A 27,184-nucleotide genomic window follows, 5' to 3' on the forward strand; every position below is an offset into this window, starting at 1 on the left:
ATTAGATTGTCATTGAATGATTCAGAAAAAAAAGAGTAAAATTATCCACATCTTCATCCATATAGTAACTACAACATCGATGAAAGGAACCCAACAATACTTATACTCGAGACCCTAAGTCAGAAGCTTGTAATGCACTGTCATTGTCTATAGTCAACTATCGAACCTTGCGATCAACGAGAGACAACTTTAGACAATTGAAAAACCAAAATTTAGGTCATAGTCACATGAAGGAGGACACATGCGTGAAACTGGGAGGTTTCAGTCGCTCCCTTGAGCCTGTAAGCCAACAACTGCAGTCAAAATCACCCTTTGGAAAGCATGCAACTCTGTATCAGAAACCCTAGATGTCGGTCGCATGGAGGACATGTGCGTGAAACTGAAAGGCTTTAGTCATACAAATGAGATGGTCAGTGAGAAATTGTAGACAATATTTCTATGTGTTGTGCCTGCTACTGAGGTCCAAAATCCTAAAATAGTGATGCGAGCTTTAGACCCTACAATTTCACCTTCATGCAAACCTATTCTTTCGCAGATCTGCCTTAGACATGTGTGAGCCAAAAATAAGAAAGAGACTAGAAGAATGATCCATTATGATTTCTAAATGAGGTAGATGTCACTTATAGCCTTCCAAGGGTATCCAATTTTCTTTAGGGCCGACCTGATCAAATATGCACATATGGGCTCATATTTTAAAATACACTTTTCCTTGTCCAAATTAGATGATCTTGAGGTTGATTTTGGTCCTCTCGGAAAGAGGAATTCAATGCAATCATAATATACATAAAATGGGTTGTCCAAAGTGGAATTTGACCTTATTTTTCTATTTTAGCACATGTAAATGCATATGTACCCTAAGGAAATTTTTGGTAAAGTCTCGTTTTAGACCTAGGTGACAGGGGAAATGTTGGGTTTAGAAATACCTTGGGTATAAAATTTGAGGGGGTTAATGGATACAGAGAGAGAGGCAGACTCACTTGGTTGGTTTGGCCAGATTTGGTCAAGGTAAACCTCAAGTCAAGGTTTAAGGGGGGATCGTTGGGTAAACGTGACTCATGGAATGAGTCAAATTTAACCAAGTCAAACAATGGTTGTTTTGGGCAAGCAATTCAGTGTAGCCATGGTTTTCTTCCCATGGATTTCATGTAATGGAGCCTTTAAAGGGCTAGGATATCTCTATTGTAATGGGGTTAGGGAGGTGAGTGGTGAAGATTCACTTGGCTGGCTTGGCCATGGTTTTGGCCAATGACTTATGTAATTCCATTGGATGGGTTTTCCTAGTGTAAATATTGTGTTTATTGTGTTTAATGTTTATGATTATTGCTAGTTGTTTACTTTTTATCTTAGTAAATAATCTATTTCTTGTTGGCTAAAGTCTACAATAAGAAATATGGAAATAATTAGGAAAGGGGGTAAAAAGCATGGTGACAAGAAGGAAGGAGTTTTAATGCAATGAAGCCCAAGATTCTCTCACATAATTAGAAAATTGTTGCAACCTGTGTTGTTCAAAAGCCTCCTTCCTTTAACAAGAGAGAGATCCCAAACAAAAGTTCATATTGAAATACGTAATTGGAGCTACAAATGCAACTAATATATTTAAAAAAATAGGAACTTTTATATGAAACATGAAATACTATAATGACCTAAAAAAGAGGAGAATATACAACTTGATGAATACAACATGATTCTAGTAATAACATAGCGTATAGTAATCTTGCTCCAAATTTAATCGACATAAACCATCAAATCAGGTCAGGGGAGAAATTAATTGCAAGAATGTTAGGCATGCACTTATTAATGGTGTAACATACCCCCTTCTATCCCACAACATGCAATAAGGGTAAATGAAGGAGTTACTATGATTGACTTGACCTCTAATGTCCTATTATGTAAATGGGGTCTACAAATTTTGTCATTTTTCAAACTCTTCAAAACCCAAAACATACATTTACATTGTTTTTGCCTTGTCGATAGATTTCTAATGATATAAAAATTCCTCAATCTAACTCCTAGATCAAAATTTATGGCCATTTAAAGTTTCAGCCAATAACTTCTTACCACGTCACCATGTCCTGCCATGTGGCACCTGAGATCAATGATAGTAGTTCGTCTTTATACGCATAGTATGGGCTATGGTTGGATGGGTGTATGTTACAAATTTTGAGACCTATAACAAGCCAAAAAACTAAGTGTATTTCGAAGGATGGGGTGTTAAATATTTACCATCTTTCACACTTGATTTAAGGTTCTTGTTTTAGATTTATTTTACTTAGTGGACATAACGGTTTGGTTTTCCATTACATTTAGCAATATCAATATTTACTCTTATATTTTATTTCATTTTAAATAAAATTTACTCTTATTGTTAAAAATGTATATTTCCTTCCATCAAAGGTCCAATATCACACCAAGATGGGCATTCTCCAATGATGTGGACAAAGTAATGCACCAAAGAAGTTTTCTTTAATGATACAGATCATGTACTAGATTATGTTTCACATTTAAAGATTTTTATTCACTGATATTGGTCATGTACAATGCCAAAGCAAATCATGTATCACACAAAAGGGGTACTCCTAAGTGATATAGCCTATCACATCAAAAGAGCTTTCCTCGACAACATATGAGTGCTAGATCTTTAATTCCTTTATCACTAGAAGAAAAATGTTTCATTAATGATATATTGTGACAAAAAATGTATCTTTGAGTGATATTTTCAAATAAGGAAAAGTTCCTTCCTCCTAGGTGATCAACTTCACCTTTCCAAGCAACATGGAGACAAACCTATACCAAAGTCACATTTTGGGGGTATACACCCCTTTTGGTTTGGCCCAATATCCTCCCCAAGAAGGACTCCTATACACCCACACTAGACCAAAAACACTCACATGGGACTAAATACATAATTGAAGGTCTAGTCTCAAGGGTTATTGTTAAAATTGGAAACTAGGGCAAAACTTCATGTGAGTCATCTTATTCATGGCTGATAATATTTTTATTAGATTCCTCTCGCCAAGAGGTGTAGGATTGATATAAAGATCATCCGATTCCGATAAGTATTTATGGAGATATGAATTTATTTTGATTATGGAATTATTATCAAGCCGACCTACAACTCATGTAGGCTCAGAAGCCCAACAATGGCATTTATTCAAACATCATCAGTTGTGTATAAATACAAGAGGACTTTTCCTCATTTGCACTCACTCATCTCATCACATCCCTCTCTCTCTCTACTGTGCAGAAAAGAGTCTCTTCTCTACTGTGTAGAAAAGGGTCTCTCCCTCACACATGTGAAGCCAGAAGCTGCTAAAAATGAAGCTGCAATTGAAAAAGTAAAGATTGACCTGCGTGGACTAGAAGATCTCCTCATTTGAACTACGCTATAGGTTCATCTGAACCTCCTTTGAAAGCCGCAACTTTTGGTGGTGGAATCAAGTCAATCCAACAGACGGTTTGCAAGATATTGATTGCCCTAGTTTGAAGCCAGAAGCTGCCGAAACTGAAGCTGCAACTGCAGAAGTAAAGTTTGAACTGCGTGGACTAGAAGATCTCCTCATCTGAACTACACTGTAGATTCATCTGAACCTCCTCTGGAAGCCGCAACTTTTGGTGGTGGAATCAAGTCGATCCGACGGTTGGTTTCTGAGATATCGTCTGCCCTAGTTTGATGATGAAGCCGCTAATGCTGATGCTGCTGATCTAGGGTTTGCTACTGTTGATATGAATTAGATTTATTGTACTATTTCTCTCTGCTGAATTATGAAGATAAAAGAATATTTGATCAAAGGGTTTCCCCACACATTGTGGGGTTTGTTCCTGGCTAGCCGCCACATCTTGTGTCTCTTGTCTTGGCTTGTTTTCTGTCGATCATTTAATGTTCTATCTACACTTTACTTTATGTACATGTGATTTCTAATCTGTGGAATATAATTTGGAAAAGAAGTAAACTGTTATAAGCATAAAACATACTATAACTTAACATGGTATTAGAGCTAAGGTGAAGAAAAAGCCTGAGCAAGAGCAAGAGCAATCAGCAAGAGCAAGAGCAATCACCAAAGAGAAGATAGGCAAGGCTATCCTAGAAGAACAAGGAGTGTTGGACCATGTAAGAGGCAATATTGTTGAGCCTCCATCAAATGCATCCGCTACTGCCTGGAAGAAATGGAAAATAAGAGAAGTCAAATCAAAGAATATCATCCGGGACTCTATCGACAAGCACTTGGTGGCCTACATCTCCGACCTGAACACCACCAAGGAAATCTACGATAGACTGGTGAGTTTATTTAAAGTTAATGATGCAAATCAAGTTTTGTTTCCTAGAAATAGGCTGAGGGAAATCAAGAAGGGTAAAGATGAGAGTATGCAAGCATACTTCTTAAGAATCACCGAGATCAGGAACGATCTCCTATCTATTGGGGAGACTATTACTGACAGAGAAATGACACTCACAACTCTTGGAGGATTATCATCCGAATGGTATGTGTTCATGACTACTCTTATGAACAATAATGTAATTCCTGGTTTCGAGGAATTAATGGCTAGATGCATTCTAGAAGAAACAAGGGTAGAAGAGCAAGAAATGCTCTTACTTAAAGGTCCTCCTGCTGCCTTTTCTTCCCATGCTAAGAAAATAAATAATTCCGAGTCTTAATCGAAAAGAAATGCTAGACCTAAGGGTGGAAGAAAAGGACGATGTTACATCTGCGATAAAGCAGGTCACTATGCAAGGGAGTGCCCTGATAGAAAGGACTCACACCAAGACGATGATCAAAATCCCTCTGATGGCAATCAAAGGAATGACAAATCTAATAACAGAGGTAAAAGGAGTGCTGGAAGTCAAGGAAGAGGACAATCATTCAAGAAGGCTAGAAATTCCAGGATGCATTAAATACACCTGACCTTTGAAAGAACCTGGTGTCCATCTCGGCAATGGAAGACAAAGGCTACAAGGTAACCTTCAGCGATGGCAAGGTTTGTATATGGAAAAATAATGTTAAAGATGCTTTCACTCTTGGGTTTCGAGTTGATTCTTTATATCAGGTTGGTGGAAGTCCGCTAGGTGTCATGTCTTTTGACACAACTCTTCAGTCCGAACTTTGGCATCGAAGGTTTGCCCACCTTCATTACAAAGCTCTACCCGATGTAAGACAAATGGTAACAGGGATGCCCAAATTCCAAGTAGAGAAAGAAGGTGTATGTCCGGGATGTGCCGAAGGAAAGCTCAAAAGGGGACCATTCCATTCAAGTCAAAGAAAGACCTGCGATATATTACAGTTGGTTCACTCAGGCATATCTGAGGCTGGCATTAAGAGGGAGACTACTACACCACATACTCCTGAGCAGAATGGTGTGGTGGAAAGGAAGAACCGTACGATTGTGGAAGCCATTTCTATGGATAGACAATGCCTGATGTGGAGGAACCCATATCCACATGAGCCTTCCTCTTCTAGGAAGAGGCCTTCATGGCTTAAGAGGATACTTGATGATGCTGAAGGACATGCTGCACCCCGAGGAACCTTCCGTGAAAGTAAGAAACCTAACAGGTATCAGGGATACCTGACTAGTATGAGCATAATCATACAAAATGAGCCTTTATCATTCTCAGATGCCATCAAGCATCAAGTATGGAAGGATGCTATGACCATTATGAAGAATGATGTTTGGGAAGTAGTTCCCAGACCCCAGGACAAGACAGTTGTTACTTCCAAATGGCTTTACAAGATAAAGCATGCAACAGATGGAAGTACAGAAAAGTATAAGGCTCGTTTTGTTACTTGTGGTTTCTCCCAGAAGGAAGGTATAGACTATGATGTGATATTTGCACCTATTGCCAGATATATGACCATCCGCTTGATCATAGCCCTTGTGGCTTCACAAGGATGGAACATACATCAGATGGATGTCAAGACCACGTTCTTGCACGGTTCGATCAAAGAAAAGGTCTATGTGGAGCAACCCGAAGGATTTTAGATTTATGATTGAAAATCTCATGTATGCAGGTTGAAGAAGGCTCTCAATGGGCTGAAGCAAGCACCCCGAGCATGGTATGAGAGGATCAATAGCTACTTGATGAAGCTGGGATTCACTAGGAGTGAAGCTGATCCTAACCTTTACTTTAAGGTTGAAGATGACAAGCCTCTCGTACTAGTGTTGTATGTGGATGACTCTTTCTAACAGGTGCATACCTTCTCATTCACAAATATAAGAGGGAGTTGGCTTATGAATTTGAAATGAAGAACCAAGGACTTGATGTGTGGCAAAAGCCAAGGGAAATTTTCCTATCTCAAGGAAAATATGTGATAAAGATATTGGAAAGATTCAGTATGATGGACTGCAAGCCTGTGACTACCTCGAGGATCTTAACTTTTAGAAGTTATATGGTAGTGATGTTGGACCAGATTTGGGAAATGACTCTGAGTTTCATAAATTCATTCACATTGATGTTCTTGGTGAATCTCCGTCCGAACATATGTTTTGCAGTTAGCATTGTGAGCTCATATTTGGTTGAGCCTCACTAGATTGATGTCAAGAATCTTCTGAGATATCTTCGTGGCACAATTACTAATGGGTTAAGATACACTGCTATGAATGTGAGACTACTTGGATATACTGATGCTGATTGGGCAGGCAGTGTGGTGGACCGTAAGAGCACTTCCAGGTGCTGTTTCACCTTGGATCTGCTTCGATATCCTGGATGAGCAGGAAGCAGAAGTAGGTGGCTTTGAGCATCGCCGAAGAAAAATATATTGCTGCTAGCATGGCCTCCTGTGAGGCAGTCTGGTTGCGAAAGCTCTTCAGTGTGCTGTTTGAATTTACATTGGATACCACTGTGATTCTCTGTAACAACCAGAGGTGGGATTCAATTATTGAGGAATCCCATATTCATTGATTTCTCCAGTAGATAGACATCATCTGGGATATGGTAAGTCAATGAGCAAGGAGGCTCCATCGCATTAAGATGACGTACAGGTCGATACACCTTGTCAAAGCCCCGAGGAAAGATCTAATCTGTGATTTTCCCAAACGACTTGGATTCGTCAAGAAACCCTTGTATAAGGGTCCTGCATGTTGCATACATTGAGCTCTGGGAGCTCTAAGGGCTTGCGGTTCTTACAGGAGCAACATACGACCACATGGTGACTCACCCTCCCCTGGTGGTGTGCACTGGAACAAGATGATTCGCTCTCTTGTGGGACAAGATGATTCGCTCTCTTGTGGAACAGGATGATTCACTCTCCTATGTAGCAGGATGATTAGTTCTCCTGTGAGGCCTGGATTGATGTGTTCTCCATGGCGATTGTAGCAGGGTTGATGTGTTCTCCTGTGAGGCTTGGATTGATGTGTTCTCCATGGCAATTGTAGCAAGATTGATGTGTTCTCCTGTGAGGCCTAGATTGATGTGTTCTCCATGGCGATTGTAGCAGGATTGATGTGTTCTCCTGTGAGGCCTGGATTGATGTGTTCTCCATGGCGATTGTAGCAGGATTGATGTGTTCTCCTATGAGTCCTGGATTGATGTGTTCTCCATGGCGATTGTAGCAGGATTGATGTGTTCTCCTGTGAGGAAAGGATTAATTAGTTCTCCTGTCGAGGCATCCTACCCATGCAGTCTGGGACTCATGGGAAGTACCTCTCATCTGATCAATGAGCAGGGAAATGAAGTTAGGGACCATAGTAGTACCGATGGAAGCATCACTGTATCTACCGTACTCCCTACGCTAGGATGACCTCCATTGATTTGGGATCAATGATACTGGTCTGGGACCAGTGGTAGGAGTTGTACCATACTATGAAACTGACTTCGGGTTGGTTGAGATTGGTCTGGGACCAGTGGTACATACTCTGAGACTGACTTTGTGTCAGTGCAGTACTGGTCTGGGACTAGTGAGAGTGGTACATACTATGACGTTGACTTCAGGTCGGTTGAGACTGGTCTGGGACTAGTGGTACATTCTCTAAGACTGCGATACTGGTCTGGGACCAGTGGTAGGAGTGGTACCTACTATGAAGCTGACTTCGGGTCGATTGAGAATGGCCTGGGACCAGTGGTACGTACTCTGAGACTGAGTTCGAGTCAGTGGAGGATGATACTAGTCTGGGACCAGTGGAGTTGTACTCACTATGACGCAGACTTCGGGTTGGTTGAGACTGGTTTGTGACCAATGGTACATACTCTGAGATTGACTTTGAGTTAGTATGATACATCCTCAATCATTTCTTCTTCTTCATAATTCAGACAAAAGCAGAGCAGAACAGAACAAAGCAGAGCAGCGCATAACAGACTAGAGCCGTATAGATCAGTACAGGACAGAACAAGAAAAAGCAAAACAGGCAGAATAGAGCAGAGCAGGGCAAGGGTCAGGCTGTACGGGGTAGTGCATTTTATTGATGAATAGTAACGACCGATAGACAGATTGCAGATGAAGTTCTCCCTAGTTGAGAGGGAGTGTTAAAATTGGAAACTAGGGAAAAACTTCATGTGGGTCATCTTATTCATGGCTAATAATATTTTTATTAGATTCCTCTCGTCGAGAGGTGTAGGATTGATATAAAGATCATCCGATTCCGATAAGTATTTATGGAGATATGAATTTATTTTGATTATGGAATTATTATCAAGCCGACCTACAACTCATGTAGGCTCAGAAGCCCAACAGTCGCATCTATTCAAACATCATCAGTTGTGTATAAATACAAGAGGAATTTTCCTCATTTGCACTCACTCATCTCATCACATCTCTCTCTCTCTCTACTGCGCAAAAAAGAGTCTCTTCTCTACTGCGCAAAAAAGGGTCTCTCCCTCACACATGTGAAGCTGGAAGCTGCTGAAACTGAAGCTGCAATTGCAGAAGTAAAGATTGACCTGCGTGGACTAGAAGATCTCCTTATATGAACTGCACTGTAAGTTCATCTAAACCTCCTCTGAAATCCGCAACTTTTGGTGGTGGAATCAAGTCAATTCGACAGACGGTTTGCAAGATATCGACTGCCCTAGTTTGAAGCCAGAAGCTGCCGAAACTGAAGCTGCAACTGCAGAAGTGAAGTTTGACTTGTGTGGACTAGAAGATCTCCTCATCTGAAATGCGCTGTATGTTCATCTGAACCTCCTCTGGAAGCCGCAACTTTTGATGGTGGAATCAAGCTGATCCGACGGTCGGTTTGTGAGATATCGTCTGCCCTAGTTTGATGATGAAGCTGCTAATGCTGATGCTGCTGATCTAGGGTTTGCTACTACTGATATGAATCAGATTTATTGTACTATTTCTATTTGCTAAATTATTGAAGATAAAAGAATATTTGATCAAAGGGTTTCCCCACACATTGTGGGGTTTATCCCTGGCTAGCTGCCACAACTTGTGTCTCGTGTCTTGGCTTGTTTTCTATCGATCGTTTAATGTTCTATATGCACTTTACTTTATGTACATGTGATTGCTAATCTGTGGAATATAATAAGGAAAAGAAGTAAACTGTTATAAGCATAGAACATACCATAACTTAACAGTTAAGAGCTAGAATCGACTTGTCTAATACACTAGCAATAGATCTAAACTCCCACTAGTCTAGTATCCTCAATTGTACCAAGTATAAGGGGCCTTATAGTTCGGTGAAAATATTGCATAAAGTGAGTTCAAGTATGCTCCACCATTCATGTCAATGGGTCATGGCATTTCTAGGAGCTAACTTTACCATGCCCCGAGCACCATTATGCTCTGAGAACAAGATATAGCTTCTTGAGTGGAATCTATGGCCATTCATATTTCAGCTAGAATATTGAAAAGGTACATGTGCCCAATTACTTAGGTCGGTTTTGGTATTGAAATAAACAAGTCATGGGCACCATCAACCTAGTTCATATTGTTAGTATCATTGGTAAACATGGATCCTATAGGTTGATACCCTATGTTTCCCTAGTAATATTTAGCTATAATTCTCATATTTTAGCTAGAATTTCCTTGTTTCTCAAGTACAAAAATTCTCAGGATCTAGGGCCCAAAATTCCCATAAGAGGCCCCCCACAATCCAAATTTTATTATGAATTTAAAGTTTGGGTTCCTACCGAAAAAGAGATAGCGTCTTTGCCTTCCCATTAGCTCTCCACAAGTAAAATTTAGTCAAGCATAAGGTTTGAAATTCAACAATTTTCTACTTACATTTATATAGTTATGCTTGCATAATTTGATTAAAGGTATGCCAGGTTTATTGTCTAATATGCCACTCTATATTATGGCCTATCATATACAAATACAAGGTTGAGAAGGTGCACTAATAGATGCATTTATATACACACTCCACCTACAATTTGCAAGTTGGAGTGGCTTGATTGTCATGCTTGACTAAGGATATTTTATAGGTACATCTAAGTTAATCCTCAATCAAGCAAACAATCATCCTAGTTGAGTTCGCCCATAAGGAGGCCACGTTGATAGGCCTATATTTTGCACTCCTTAGCTCGAAATGAGGACACAAACTCTTAAGAATTAAGAGAAGGTATGATGATCCATAAGGTGAAACCTAAAACCCTCACATCTCCACACAATCATTAGTCAGTGCCTTATCCCTTTAGCCTAGGGCTATACTCAGTTGAGGGATGATGTATGAGGAAAGTTTATGACAACATAGAGGTGAACTTGAGGATTAATACCACACTCCTACATAATTAGGAGCTTAAGTTGACCTCCAAACCAGATTAAAATGGGGAATATTTTACATCACGTGATCTTATGTTTCATGAAGACCGTAACCTACTTAGCCTTCTTATAAAACTTAAGATTTTACTATGAAGCTTGTCATCAACCTAGTATTTGTGATTCCAATGGAATCTTTATAAACCCTCTTTAATTATTTATCTTATTCATCCATGACATACAAATCATTACTAAATAACCATACATAACATGTGACATTATAATAAACTATAAACCATATATAGCTACAACTATATAACATCAAATAAAAAATAATTGTAGATACTTATTAGAAATGAATTGACCACAAATGTTGAAGGGTGTTCTCTTTTCCACCCAATCATAGGCTCATATTTTCTTATCTTTTTCTACAATTGGACATCTCCTAGCCATGCCATGATACCATCAGGGGGAAAATTAGGTTCTTAAGGAAATTTCTAGTTGTGAAGACTGCATTCTTTCATAAGAAAACCATGGGAGCAACTTTCTACACTTTGAGTCAAGACTTCCAAAAATTGTCCAGATGGTTTCCCAATTGGTTGTAGCTACATAAGGGAGTCCCTTAACTACTTGTCTAGTCCCTCACTTCCCTACCCTATTATTTCCTATTGTCCAACATATCCAACATCAAATTCACACCCCCATTTTTTCGGTTCGAGTTTGGATTTTCTTGCCTTGAATTTGTAGTCAAATTCAAAATTTATCATGGCAAAACACTCAAAAGTGGTCCCAATTTAGATTTGGACCATTTTGGCATGAATTTTGGCTTCCCTAGGAATTTTTACTTGCTCATAATTACTAGTAGAGAACCTACTCATAGATAAAATTACTACTTTGAAAGTTGGCTACTACAACTCCATGCGTATTCCCATGTTCTAGCTAAGTAAAACCAATGATTTTTTGGCCCATGTTAGGAAATTTTGTGGGTTAGAGACTATAACTCAAGGAGAATACTTGTTGTACCCTTCTTTGATTATTATCATCTTCCCATTCAATCTCCATACATCGATAGCTATGGGTGTTTAGCTATTGGGTTGTGTTATATTCTTTCCACGACTAGCCTACGTAGTTAACCGGGGGGTTAGAGGGTGGGGTGGAGCCCGTCCTTCGTTGCGCCAATTGCACAGTGGGGGGGCGGCAGCCCCCCTTGTCCGAGGGGCTTGAGGGGGGCGGGTAGCCCCCCTCTACGGGGTCTGGGGTAGCACCCCGAGATATTTTTTTTGGACCCTATATTAGGTTGGGTGGACCTACCTATGGTTTTGTGCATGGTTTTCACACATGGTTTTGGACATGATGGTTTTCGGTCCATGGTATTGGATGCTTCAACATGTATAAATATGTATTGTAACATTGAAAGGAACATAATGAAAATTCAAGTTGGTAATCCCAGTTTTGGGATCCAGGCGAAAATCTTTGTATATATGTGTTTTATGTGTTATGCTCTCGCATTGTTTATTTTCTGTGTTTTAGAACTCGTATGCAGGTAATTTTTGTACGGGGTTAAAACCTACATTTGGTATCAGAGTTGATTTAACTTTAAGGGGATGCCTTTGTTGTTGAGGGGTTTCGCTCAGGCCTATGGTAGACTCTGTTCAGTGGGAGATCTGCGGGATCGATTCTGTTGGTGAAAGAAGATGGCGAACAGTGGAAAGATAAAGATTGAGAAATTTAATGGTCAAAGTTTTGAGTTGTGGAAACTCAAGTTGGAGGATCTGTTGGTGGACAAAGATCACTGGATTGTAGTAGATCCGGGTACTAAACCAACGAGAGTGTCTGATGAAGAATGGAAGAAGTTGGATCAGAAAGCAAAGAGCACAATACGATTGTGTGTTTCAAATTCAGTATTGCTGAATGTATTAGGGGAAGCTACGGTGAAGGCTTTGTGGGACAAGTTAGGGACTTTGTACCAATCTAAGTCTCTGGTGAATAAACTGTTCCTGCGGAAAAGTCTGTATAACCTGAGGATGAAAGATGGAGACTCGGTGATAGATCATCTGAATGCATTTAATGCTGTGGTAAGTTAGTTATTGTCTGTTGATATTAAAATTTCAGATGAAGATAAGTGCATTAGTTTATTGTGTTCTCTACCAGATTCGTGGGATAGTCTGGTTATTGCAATAGGTAGCAATGCAACTACCTTGCAGTTTGATGAAATAGTCTCATCCTTGCTGACGGAGGAGATGAGACGGAAAAATATGGAGAGCCAAAATGGTGATGCCTTGTCTGTACGAGGACGGTCCTAGAACAGAAACAAAAATAAGTCATCGAGTGGGAGATCTAAATCCTTAGGAAAACCTGTAAAGGTGGTTTGCTGGAAATGCGGAAAGGAAGGGCACTACAAAAGGGACTGTAAATCTAAATCTCCTGACAAAGGAAAGGGATTTGATGATGCTCCTTCTGCAGAGGTAAAAATCACCTCAAACGAAGGTGGGGATGTGTACTTGGCTTCTTCAAGTACACATGTAGATCATGAGGCATGGTTGATTGACTCAGGTGCATCCTTTCACTTCGCTCCCCGTAGAGAGTGGTTCTGCAAGTATGAGAAATACGATGGTGGTGATGTCTTCTTAGGGGATGATAGGAAGGCTAGAATCGTTGGTCGCGAAAAAGTAAAGTTGAAGGTGCAAGGTGGAAGGGTTAGAACACTTCCGGGTGTTCTGCATATTCCTGCATTGGCTAGAAATTTGATTTCTGTAAGCAAGTTGGATGATGCAGGTGTAAAAACAATGTTCGAGAAGGGTACCTGCAAGATGGTTCGGGGAGCACTGGTATTGATGCGTGGAGTTCGGATTGGAACTCTGTACAAGGTACAAGGTAGCACTATTGTTGATGGGTGCAATAGTTCTATGGTTCCTGAAAGTGGAGCAGTAAATCTAGTGGTCTCTGGAGAGAAGACCATGTTGTGGCATCAAAGGCTTGGACATATTGGAGAGAAGGGCCTTCGAATACTTCATGGTAAAGGTATGGTAGAAGGTATGAGTAATAGCTCTCTAGATTTTTATTTCTGTGAAAATTGTGTATATGGGAAGCAGAATTGGGTGAGTTTCCCCTCTGGTGGTAAGAGGGCGAAATAAGTATTAGAGCTTGCGCACAGTGATGTGTTTTGACCTGTGAAGGTTCCATCACTGGGAAAGTCTGTGTACTATGTATGATTTATAGATGACTTCTCAAGGAATATATGGATATATTTCCTTAAGAAGAAATATGAAGTCTTTGTCAGGTTTAAAGAATTTAAGCCTCTGGTGGAAAACCAGACAGAGAAGAAGATAAAGGTGTTGAGGATAGATAATGGTGGAGAGTTTTGTAGTAAGGAATTTGAAAAATTCTGTAAGAAGTGTGGTATAACATGACAGCAGAATACTCCATATACGCCTGAGCAAAATGGAGTTGCAGAAAGAATGAACAAGATGTTGATGAAAAGGGCAAGAAGCATGCTTAGTGGTGCCGGGTTAGGATAGGAATTCTGGGTAGAGGTGGTGGAGACAACATGTTACCTGGTCAATAGGTCACCTTCATCAACATTGGAGGATAAGACTCCACAAGAGGTATGGGCTGGTAAGAAACCCTCTTTTTCAAATCTAAGGTTATTTGGATGTGATGCATATGTACATGTTCCAAAGGAGAAAAGAACCAAGTTGGATAGTAAATCTGAAAAGTGCATCTTTATTGAGTATAAGGATGGTTTAAAGGGTTATAAGCTTTGGAACCCAATAACAAGGAAGGTTGTGTATTGTCGAGATGTGGTGTTCAGAGAGGTGAAAGAAGTTATTAAACATGAAGTCCAACAGAAGGAATCTGAGAAGATAGAGTTTGAGCTTAAGGAGGAAGAATCAGACTCTACAGCAGAGGAGGAATCAGAAGATGAAGAGCCACAAACTCCAGGTGTGAGAAGATCAGTTCGAGAAAGAAAGAAGCAAGAAAGGTATATTCCACTTGCTTTCTGTTTAAATTTTGCTTTATCTATTACTGATGATGATCCCAGAACTATGAAGGAAGCAGTAGATTCAGAGGATGGAAAACTCTAGAAAGAGGCCATGGTTGATGAAATCGCATCTTTGCACAAAAATGAGGCTTGGGATCTGGTGGAGTTGCTGGCTGGAAGGAAACCCATTGGCAGCAAATGGGTGGTCAAGAAGAAGACAAAAGCAGAAGGAAAGTTGGAGAAATACAAAGCTTTGTTGGTAGCAAAAGGTTATTCCCAGGTGTCAGGAATTGATTTTGGTGATATTTTTTCTCCTGTTACCAAGCTAGCTTCTATTAGATTACTTTTATCTGTTGTTGTTGCTTTTGATTTTGAGGTAGAACAGATGGATGTGAAGACAACATTTCTTCAAGGGGATCCGGAAGAGGAGATCTACATGAAGCAACCTGAAGGCTTTGCGGTGAAGGGTAAGAAAGAACTGGTATGCAAGTTAAAGAAGTCTCCGTATGGGTTAAAACAATCACCAAGGATGTGGTATCATAAATTTGATACATTTATACGGGGACTCGGCTTCACCAGAAGCAAATCAGATCACTGTGTGTATTTTAAATTAATTGGTGACCGTGTTATTTATCTGGTCTTGTATGTGGATGATATGTTGCTGGTTAGAAATGACAAAGAAATTATCCAGGATCTGAAGACCCGATTGTCCTCCAAATTCAATATGAAAGATCTTGGTGCTGCAAACTATATTTTGGGCATGGAAATTAAAAGAGATTAGGGAAAGAGGAAGCTCTGGTTAAACCAGAGGAAGTATGTCGAGACAATATTGCAGAGGTTTAATATGCAGGATAGTAAACCGGTGAAGGTTCCTATACCTATAGGTGTAAAGTTATTTGCTAAACAGTGTCCCAAGACACAAGAAGAGGAAGAGGACATGTCCTGTGTTCCATATGCAAGTGCAGTCGGTAGCCTGATGTATGCAATGGTCTGTACTAGACTAGACATTTCACATGTAGTGGGAGTATTGAGTAGGTTTATGTCAAAACCAGGGAAGGAGCACCAGAAAACAATGAAGCGGGTTTTCAGGTATTTGCGTGGCACTAGTGATTATGGTTTGTGCTACCAAGGAAGACCAGGATTGGACATAGTTTTGGATATTCGTGGCTTTGTTGATGCAGACTGGGTTGGAGATATGGATAAGAGAAGATCTACAAGTGGGTATGTGTTTAACCTATTTGGAGGTGCAGTCAGTTGGATGAGTAAGAAACAATCTGTAGTGGCACTATCAACTACAGAGGCAGAATACATGGAAGCGACTCATGCAAGCAAGGAAGCAGTTTGGTTGCAAAGATTGTGTTCAAGTATGGGGTTAGTATAGGGAGATATAAGGATAGACTGTGACAGCTAAAGTGAAATTTTCTTGGCAAAGAACCCTGCTTATCATTCAAAGACAAAGCACATTGATGTTTAGTATCACTTTGTGAGGGATATGATAGAAGACAAAAAAGTGTTGTTGGTAAAGGTGGACACTTTGAAGAATATTGTAGATGCATTGAAAAAATTTGTGAGATTTGAGAAGTTCTCTTGGTGTAGAGAAACAATGGGCGTTGTAGGGCCGGATAAATGACTAATCTCTCCTGTGGCCCCTTGTGGAAAGAAAATAACAGGTGGGAGAATGTTGGGTTGTGTTATATTCTTTCCATGACTAGCCTATGTAGTTAACCGGGGGGTTAGAGGGGGGCGAGGCCCCCCTTTGTTGCGTCGATTGCGCAGCGGGGGGGTCACAGGGGGGTTTGAGGGACTACCCTGGGAAATTTTTTTTTGGACCCTATATTAGGTTGGGCGGACCTACCTATGGTTTTGTGCATGGTTTTCACACATGGTTTTGGATGAGATGGTTTTCGGTCCATTTATTGGATGCTTCGACATGTATAAATATATATTGTAACATTGAAAGGAACATAATGAAAAATCAAGCAGGTAGTCCCAGTTTTCGGATCCAAGGGAAAATCTTTTTTTTTATATGTGTTTTATGTGTTATACTCTTTTTTATTTTTTGTGTTTTAGAATTCGTATGCAGGTAATTTTTGTATGGGGTTAAAACCTACATTAGCTTCCCAACTACCTAACTCCCACCAATAACTAATTTTGGGGAAGTGGGAAAGAAGGAAATAATTTCAAATTTAAATTTTGAGATTTTGGAAAAATGTTTTCTTTTGGCTATGGCTAGTTTCTTAATAGGTGAGATGACTTACCTAACTCCCTCACTTATTCCCACTTGTGGTAATGGTTAGTACCACTTCTCCACAATTCAGTTAGTAGGTCAACCATTTTTCATTAATTAATGAAATAAATTTACTGTGACAACCCCATCCCACCACTCCTCTAGTGGAATAGGTTGTTATTGAAAATCCAACCCCTCTGGTTCAACTGGAGGAATGGGATACTGGTTATGGTTGTTTAAACTTATATTTAATTATAATTATTTAGGTTTAATTATGGTTATGGTTATGGTCAACATATACATAATAGTTATGGTTGTTTATACTTATATTTAATTATAAAAATTTAGGTTTAATTATATTTATTAATATTTGTATGTACATATTATGAATTATATTAATAATTATATTTCTTTAATTTTAATTAAACTAACCGAGACACCATTCACAGTGGACCCCACTTCCACGTCACTTTTTACTACTAACTATCTCCCCTTCCATCCAATGGTTCTCATTCATTAGAGCCTAGATCTGTGTTTTCCACCATTGCAACTTGAACGACCAATACTCTTGGCAGGGACTGGTGCAGTTGGGGTTCCAGCTCCCGCATCGAGTGACCCTCATCTCGTCCGCGAGATCCAATAGCTCAGATGAATTGTGCCACCCATACTTTACTTCCTAATGACATCACAAGGGGGGGGTGTCACAACATGTGGCTGGTAGGCCTTATCTCTGCCCACCCTACTACTTCTTGGTCCATGAGGGATGGTCTAGGGTGCCTATTTTGGTTAATTCATCCTTCCCTCATCCAATCACGATAAGGCGTGATATGAGCACGCTAACGAGGACCCTCCATGTGTAGGTATTCCCTCTGACCAAGCGCATCAACACATCTAATTAATTTATATGTTGGATCCCTGCTTAACTTCATTGCTACGTATCTCTACGCAAAAATTTCCCTTGATCATTTGTTCATTTTGGCCTTGGTTGCAAAGGTTCTGCAATTGGCTAGATACACGCCAGCATTCTGCCATGGCCTCTATGGGTTGCTAGCCCTTACTAGTGCTACCCATTATGAGCTTACAAACAAACTGCTCTTCCCGAGTCCACGGGAGTTGTAAAATACCAAAAGGAGCTTGAGGAGATCAATACTTCTCGATGATATGCAAGCCAAGACGTAACCTCTAGCTTGTAGTGCCATAGCCAATAACACTGTGAAGATTTTCAAAGACCTTCAAGACTGCTGAAAATGCAAGGCTACAAGAGCCTTTAAAGTAGAGACACCAATTAATTTCGTTAAAATAGGATGTCATCCTCAACATCAAATCATGCCTCATAAACACATGTACATCCATCGACACGTGTATGCACAAACCTTGTCAACATATTGCCTTTGATGTAACCTTTATTATGTAATAAAATGGTTTGTGTACTAAATATTGTGATGGTAGAATATGGTTCATATGAGCCATTCAGATGCCTTTACTCTGTGCACATTTTTATTATTTATTATGTGATAGTCTGGTTCAGTCCTATAGGGACTATTTTTAGTGCTTTAACCTCTTTTTTCTTAGCATGTTAATTAGTCATGTTAAACAATGGTATTGTCACATATTTTATAGGTATACTAATTTAAACTAGAGAACACAATCATGAGTACCATTTAGTCCAAAACACAATACATATTCATTTCTCATATACACACCAATTCAATCCAAGAATGTAAACACATTCTTAATGGCGTTGCAATGCATAATAACACTTATCTTATGATGCTTTGGGAAACTGATTCTGGGATGAAGAATCTCCACCCAACCTTAGCCATATGCAACCAAGGTCACTTGCAATAACGCCCTTGAGCCAGATTCTAGAGTTTAAGGGGCTTGCTTCAAGGATAAAATACCAATTGCTAGCTAAAAAAGGACTCTAGAGGACCTCCCTCCTCCACCCTCTAGCCACTCAATAGTCAAATTGAAACACATGGATTCCAGAGGCTAGCTACATCCACCCCAAAGATACCAAGGGAATCTAGAGAGTAAATATCCACCCTTAAACAAAACATTGTGGTTCCACCCACTTAAGGGAATCCAGAGCCCACTGTAAATCAATAGCAAGAAGGTTTCAAAGGCTCTCCCTTTAGGAATCCAAGGACACAATCCTCCACCCACACCACTGAGGTAATCTAGAGAAAACTATCTCCACCCTCTAGCTTTATAGGGACTCGAGAGGCATTGTTCCTCACCAAGGAGAAATTGCTAGGTTACAAATCTCGCTAATTGAAAAGCAATCCATTGTCGTCATTCTCTCTTCTTGCTGAATGTTGAATCCTGTATGGGTAGAAGAGTGAGTGGATAATTGTTTCGTTGCCTGAGTGGATAATGTCTCTCAATGAGAACGAATCTCCCTCTTTTTCTCCAGTATCTTCTCTTTTGCATTGGGATTGATTTTTGTCCTTGCTGCCAACACAACCAACTTCATTAATTTAGTTCTCCTTTCCTTGTAAGTGTTTCTCAAGGAAACACGACATGCATACTTCTTTATAGCCCAAATTAATTTCCTGACAACTCCATTAATGCTCACCAACCAACCCTTTAATGGTTGTCCCAAAAAAAAATCAAATTTCTTCACAAGAAACCCATTAACATCCCAAACAAGCAACCTCCTCTCAGCTTTGTAATATGTGTCCCTGGCTCAGTTCCCTTTTAAAATTTCATTTATGTAAAAATATTTACATTGCCTTTTATGAGATAACCATGGTTGGAGATATCATAAATCACTCCCCCTTGAGGGAACACTGCCCTCGATGTCCTTTTTCTCATATGCAACACCAGAAACAAAATTCAAATGCATATTGTTTTATGGAGCTTTATATACACAAATCTATATAATATTTACACATATATACATATACACATTTGCTTCAACTAGCAAACAAAAAGGGATAATTAGCCTTCATGGCATTAGCCATTTCCCATGTGGCTTCCTCTGGCCCAAAGTGCTTTCAATACACTTTGACTCGCTCTATTGCTTGATTCTGGAGTATGAGACTCCTCCAGTATAAAATGCACAATGGCTCTAGCTAGAACTTTCCATCTAATTATGCTTGTAGCACATACCTTTTAAGCAAGGAAATATGGAAAACATCATGAAATTTAACTAAAGGAGGTAAAGGAAACTTATAGGCCACTGGACCAATCCTCTCAAGGATTTCAAAAGGTCCACAATACAGCGGTACCAAATTGGCACATGCCCCAATCCTTAAGGAAAATTTCTTGGGATTAATTCCTAGATAAGCATGTTCCCCAACTTGGAACTCTTTCTACACCCTATGGTGGTCTACATAGCTTTTCTTCCTGTCCCATGCCACTTTCAAATTCCATTTGATGAGTTGAACTTGTTGTTCCATGTCCTTGAACATATCAGGCATCGTGAAGTAAATTGGCATCTCTATCTTGTAGGAATTTACAGGGTAAGCTCCTCAGATAGAACACCAAAGGACACCACTCACAAATTGTTAATTTTAGGTATGTTCAATGCTTAGAGAAATTTATTTCAATTTTCACAGTTATCTCAATATCTTTTCCAGATTAGCAATCACATCAGCATTAAAGTAAACTGCAGATAGAACATAAACATAAATCGGATAAGACAAGCCAAGATAAGAGGACACAAGATGTGGTGCTAACCAGGGACAAACCCCAATGTGGTGAAACCCTTGGTAAATTCTTCTTGTATGTTCTTCAATAGTTTAGCAGAGAGAGAGAGAGAGAGAGATAGTACATTTACAACAGAAGTCAACACTTTGACTTTCTATATCTATATGAGATCAGTTGAAGACATGTTGCTTCAACTGATTCTCCAAGGTGACTCCTTCACCTATCATAGTGCCGCATCTTGTCCCCTTGCTGCACCTCTCCATGCTGCACCATGTTGCGCTTATCATGGCCATGCTATGCACTTCATGTTGTTGCTCCTGTCATTGAGCTGCTCTTTATCACGGATATGCACCCAATGTTGTACTCATTTCTAATCTGCACTCAATGACTTCTATGTTGCATTCATAATACAACATCCATCATCACTTTGCTGCCCCCATCCTGCTGCAACCATCACCATGCTGCATCCTTGTTATCTGACTAACCCTCAACATAGTAGCTCTATCCATCTGATAGGAAATCCTGAGAATAACCTTGTTGTTGACTATGGCCTGTGGCCTAGCCTAGCAACAAGATAGGCCTCCAATACTTTATCTTGCTAGCATCCAAGCATCATAAGAACTTGACTGTGCTGTCAGCCCTTTCAAACACCCATTTGTTTACATAAGTTGATCTAGAGCAGATGCGTTCCTTCACTATGTAACAATGACTTATCACCATGCTGTCACCTACAGAAATCAGAGTTTATATGATGTCCTTTCAGACCTCCTCATACTGTGAATAAGTGCCATCTTATGCTACGGATGAGTAGTCTCTTTCCTTGTTGTGTATAAGGTTTCTTGGCTGCTAAATGAGGGATGCACTAATAGTGGCAGGGCATCATTCTTAACTGTGTCAAAGGCCTTTCCTTGACAACGTTAAGAAGGAGCTTCTTCAGGCAGCGAATTGGTCCTCCATGAATGTGATTTAGTCTCCTACAGTATTGCAGATTAGGGCACTTCAACAACATATAGATCAGGTCTCCTTTACCAACGTTTAGACCTCTTTAATATAACGCATAGGATCCTTCTTCAGCTGTGGGATAGAGCTGCATCTGGACCTTCTTTTGTTGAGGAGTAAGGCCAGTAGTTAGGGCAAAAGGGACTACGTATTAGGGTCTTTCTTTCAGCTGTGAAGAGACCTCATTTACTGTGGCTAGATCTCCTTCTTAGGACAACATATAGGGACTTATTTATGTTGCATATAAGTCTCCTCTTTTTTTTGTGTAGATCTCCTCATAAGCCTGTAGCTAGGGCATATCTTTATTGCGGCTAGGGCATCATATTTACTGCGGCTAGGGCATCATCCTTACTGCGGCTAGGGCATCATCTTTACTGCGGCTAGGGCATCATCCTTACTACGGCTAGGGCATCATCTTTAGTGTGGCTAGGGCATCATCCTTACTATGGCTAGGGCATCATCTTTACTACGGCTAGGGTATCATCTTTACTGCGGCTAGGGCATCATCTTTACTTAGGCCAGCGTATACTGTTAGTGTCTCTCCACCAAAACCCAAAGACATGGAGAGGAGGAGATCACATGAAGAGTATGTGTGTGTGACAAATGACTTCAAGTCCTCTTCTATTTATACTAAAACGTAGAGGTTGAATAGACATGACTGTTGGGCTTCTAAGCCTACATAAGTTGCTGGCCGACTTGACAATTTGTCCATAATCAAAATAAATTCATATCTTCATAAATACTTATCGGAATCAGATGAACTTTCGATCAATCCTACACCTCTCGATGAGAGGGATTCAAGAAAAATAGCAGCTTCCATAAATAAGATGACCCACATGGAGTTTGGCCCTAGTTTCCAATTTTAATATAGATCACAGATCAATACACTAATATTTTTAACGTGGTTAAAACCCTCAAAGAGGGAAATAGTCCACGGCCTGAGCCAACGCAACCACTTCTGGCAATTTATTAATGTAAAATAAAGAAAATTTACATAAGCTTCTCTCATGAACAATTACATTACAAATGACCCTCCATGCTCTTTAAATAGAGATCATGGAACAATCGGGTGTTAAGCCATGATCAAGTGTCGGTAATGCCAAGGAGAGAATGAATCCCTGGATCACTTTATGTCTATAACATATCTTGACCATCGGATTGTAAGTTACAAAAAGTACATAGAAAGAAACACACTTTACCTAACTATACACTAGACCATGTTATACTTAACTATTTCCTATATGTCGGAATATCCTAACATCCCCCCTTAAGAACAACTTGGGATAGAATTGAAGGATGTACAAAGATGACACAATAGGAGAAGGAAGGAGGCATTAGAGCCTATCCCCCATTAGTGACAACTTCTTGAACTCCAGACATAAATCGAAGTTTAGTAAACTTCACCTCTGTGAGAGCCTTTCTAAAGATGTCTGCAACTTGATCATCGGTTGAAAGATACTGCACTTCAAGAACATGGTCATGAATGAAATTTCTGATGAAGCGCATGTGTAGTTAAATGTGTTTTATATGCTTATGTTGGACTGGATATTTTCATAGTTGACTGGAACTTTGATTATCACACCAAAGTGTAGTCGGATGTTGCTACTGAAAACTAAACTCTGACAGGATCTAACGAAGCCACGGGTCTTCCTTACTAGATTTTACGGCGCCACGATACTCTGCTTCTGCTGAAGAAAGAGAAATGGCACTTTGTTTCTTGCAAGCCCATGTAATAGGTCCAGAACCAAGAGTGAAGACATAACCTGTAGTAGAGTTCCGATCATCAGGGTCACCAGGCCAATAGGAATAAGTGAAACCAACCAATAGAGGAGATGCTTCTGCACTGTAATGAATCCTAAACTGAATTGTACCTCGAACATAATGAAGTATTCTTTTAGCTTCTTTCCAATGACTTTCGTGTGGGTTTTGCATAAATCGAGCAATAAGGCCAACAATAGAGGAAAGGTCAGGATGGGTATCGGTGAGATACAAAATTTTTCGAACACGCTGATGGTAGAAGGTAGCATCAACTTCAGGGGAAGTACAAGTGATTGAAAGTTTAGCTCTAGAATGAAAGGGAGAAGGGGTTGGCTTACAATCTTCCATGTGAAAGTGGCATAGAAGATCACAGGCATACTTGGATTGGGAAAGGGAAATACCTTCTTTGAATTGCAAGACTTGAAGACCAAGAAAATAATGGAAGTGTCCTAAGTTTGCCATTTCGAATTGCTTTTAAGGCTAGATTTCACATGGTTTATAAGGTTGGGATCACTACCAGTAAGGATAAGATCATCAACATAAAGAATAAGAATGATAAGAGACTTACCCACTTTCTTGGTGTAGACAGTATTGTCATAATGACACCTAGAAAATCTAGTATCTAAAAGAAAGCTATCCATTTTGGCATACCAAGCTCGAGTAGCTTGCTTGAGACCATAAAGGGATTTCTTAAGCCGACATACAGGGTTGGAGTCTATTTGTATAAAGGCAGGAGGTTGTTCCATATAGATTTTTTCACGCAAGTCCCCATGCAAGAAGGTGGATTTAACATCCATATGATGGACTTCCCATTTGAAAGAGGCAGCAAGGGAAAGAACAAGGCGGATAGATTTCATTTTGGCAACATGGGAGAAGGTTTCAGTATATTCAATGCCTTCAACTGTTAAACACACATGGCCAACAACATAATCTGAAGGATAAAACATGAGAATACATTTTTTATTAACAAGAGATATACATTTATAGTACATAGTTTGACCGTTGGGTTCCACATCCCAAGGTCTCTTGGACTCCTTTTGTCTATTCGGCTTCCACACTAACCCATTGAGGATTAGGTGTCCAACATTCCCCCCCTTAATCCGAAGGGTTATGTATGAGTCCAAGAAGAGAGATGTAATACAAAATGTGCAAAAATGCATGGCAGCACTAGGGTGAATTTGTTCTCTGAAATTTTGGTATAAAGGGCGATGGTTTAAGGATGACCACCAACACTGGAACGCTTAGTGCAGTTCCCGAAACTCTTCCAAAACTGGCAAGAAGCTGAAGTCTTCTGCTAGACGAAGTGCTCCTATTGTTTTGAAGAGGGAAACCTTCAACCAATAAAGGGAGATCTCACCTCGCATAAAAGGGAGAACTTCAACCTAAAAAGGGAAGTCTCAACCTGTGATGGTTTAAGGATGACCAACAACTCTGGAATGCTTAATGCAATTCCTGGAACTCTTCCAAATCTGGCAAGAAGATGAAGTCTTCTGCTAGAGGAGGTGTCCTCAATTTTATTCCTGGAATTCTTCCGAAACTGGAAAGAAGCTGAAGTCTTCTGCTAGAGGAAGTGTCCTAGATTACCAACTGAAGGCATGCTCAGGGGCATCTTTATCTCTAGCTACAACTGTGAAACTGGTGTGGCAGGTTGTGGCTCAGGCTCGCTTGATGTGACCTTGAAGCTTGTAGATGACCATCATTTCCCCCCTATCAGATACAAGGTGAGATGATGGAGAAAACTCAACTGTAAGACTGTTCAATACTCTGGAACAAGTTCTGACATGTGATTGGAATATCTTCTTGGTTGTTGATGCCCATTGCCAAGAAGCGATCCATCCAAGATGAATCTTTGTTCTTGCAGGACGTTTGTTTCTAAAGCATCTGTGTGAAGAATGGGTGGTTTTATGACAGTGCTTACATGGATGAAGATCAAAACAATGATCTTTCAAATGGCCAACTCGGTCACAGTGTTGGCATTTCACAATCTGTTGTTGTTGCTGTGGAAGGGGCAGAATCTGGAACAGATGGAGGTGGACTGTCATGAGGAGAAGGTGAACTGTCATGAATGAATCCAACACTCTGAAACTGAATGGGCTTGGAGTAGTCTGGAATATGAAAGGACAAGTCCTTCTCATATCCAAGACCAGTTATGTGCTTGTTCTGGACAAGCTGTTCCCAAGGTCTGATGGTGGGCTTGGGAAGTGCAGACCAAGTTTCTGCATCTGCAAGTACAACTGCTGCTTTATGGGAGTTTGTTTCAATCTTCTGAACAAAAACAAGTTCAAAATGACTCCTCTGTTTTAATTCTTCTTGCTGTAGGTGAGATTTGAGCTGCAAAAATTCAATTTTCTCTTGTGCATTTTGTAGACAGACCTGAATGTCTATGAGAGAAACTTTGCTGGCTTTTAATGTATCATGAGTAGTAGACAATATGAGAGTTTTGAGGAACTCTAATACTTCATTGATTCTGGCCATTTTTTCTTCAATGTCAGATTTACACCTTAAAAACTGATCACAACTACTACTCAATGTAGAAAAGTAATACCCACTCACAGTACACAGAAATATCCTTTATAAATGTCAGCAAATGATCAGTGTGCAACCAGCAAGCACCAATTACAATCCATTACATAAAAAATAAGAGTTTACTCATGACCAGTAAAACTTTTCTCCATAAAAGATTACAATCAGCCCACCAAACTCTTTATGCAGTAGTCAAATCAAGGAATCAATGCACTATAATGAGTTTTAAATACAATGCCACACTGGGGCAGCAGCAACTGCAAACTTGCTTGGCTATCAAAACTTCAACAACTATAGAACCATGTCATGTACAAGACTTGAATGCTAATATATAAATGCTTTGACTAGGGTACAAACAAATATTCTCTGATCTTGCCACTTTCTTCAAAGAAAACAATAGTTCACTGTAAGAAACCCAACCGGAATAACTAAGAGAAAACCACAAAGAGTCATGAGTTTGTATGGTTTGGTCCACTGTAGTATTTTAACAAACAGTTTGTGTATCAAATGCTGTAGGTGCATTCCTTGTTGTTGGCTCATGTAAATACATAATATGCTGGGACAAATACTTGTGGAAGAAGTTCAAAATATTAATTTAATATCAACTTTAGACCAAGCAAGCATAAATAATACTAATAACAAGTGTAGCAACCACAAAATTCTGATACCAAGCAGTTGGCAGGAACTTCAGACTCACTATCGTTTGTAAAACCATTTTCCACTCTGGTAAAGCACAGTCAGCAAGCATGGAAGACCGTATTCGTGTTGTTGTTGATGGAGGCACAAGTTCTGAGACGCCTGTATGAGACCGTGTATGTGTTCAATCATAGTTCTTCTACCCAGATGCATGTTTTAGGGTATCTCTGTGGATTCTTTTTCTACCTAGCAGCACCCTTATCAATGTGCAGTTTGTGTGTCCCAGAGGTGTCCTCTTATATTATCACCCCAGTAGTTCTTTCTGTATTAAGACAAAAAGCTCGTATAGCTGAAATAGAGTTGAAATTTTTAGAGTATGGAAATTCTCTTTTGAAAGTGGGATGGTGGCAATGGATTGGTGCATTTGTCTTCATGTTGGGATGGATTCATCAACTCCGGTGCCATAAGATACTAGGATCTTTACGAATTGAAAATCAAGAAGAGACAAATGAATATGCTATTCCATATGGCGATTGGTTCGAGATTGTATCTTGCCCCCACTATTTGGCTGAGATTGTCATCTACACAGGGATTTTAATTGCTACTGGAGCTTCTGATCTCACAGTGTGGCTTCTTTCTGGATATGTGGTTGCCAACCTCACTTTTGCTGCCACTGAGATGCACAAATGGTATCTTCATAATTTTGATAGCTACCCTCGTTCTTGGTATCTTCATAAATTTGATATCTACCCTCGTCCTCGATGCAAAGAGAATTAA

At 39.8% G+C, this 27,184-nt stretch overlaps 1 pseudogene; it reads left to right on the forward strand.

Annotated features, from left to right (window-relative positions):
• The first annotated feature begins 358 nt into the window (after positions 1–358).
• LOC149223051 (polyprenal reductase 1 pseudogene) lies at positions 359–27,184 on the forward strand (annotated as a pseudogene).

This window comes from Pinus tabuliformis, chromosome Q (genome assembly GCF_031772625.1).
Source record: "Pinus tabuliformis cultivar Carrire ecotype Pingquan chromosome Q, CPIR1, whole genome shotgun sequence".
Classification (NCBI taxonomy): domain Eukaryota; kingdom Viridiplantae; phylum Streptophyta; class Pinopsida; order Pinales; family Pinaceae; genus Pinus; species Pinus tabuliformis.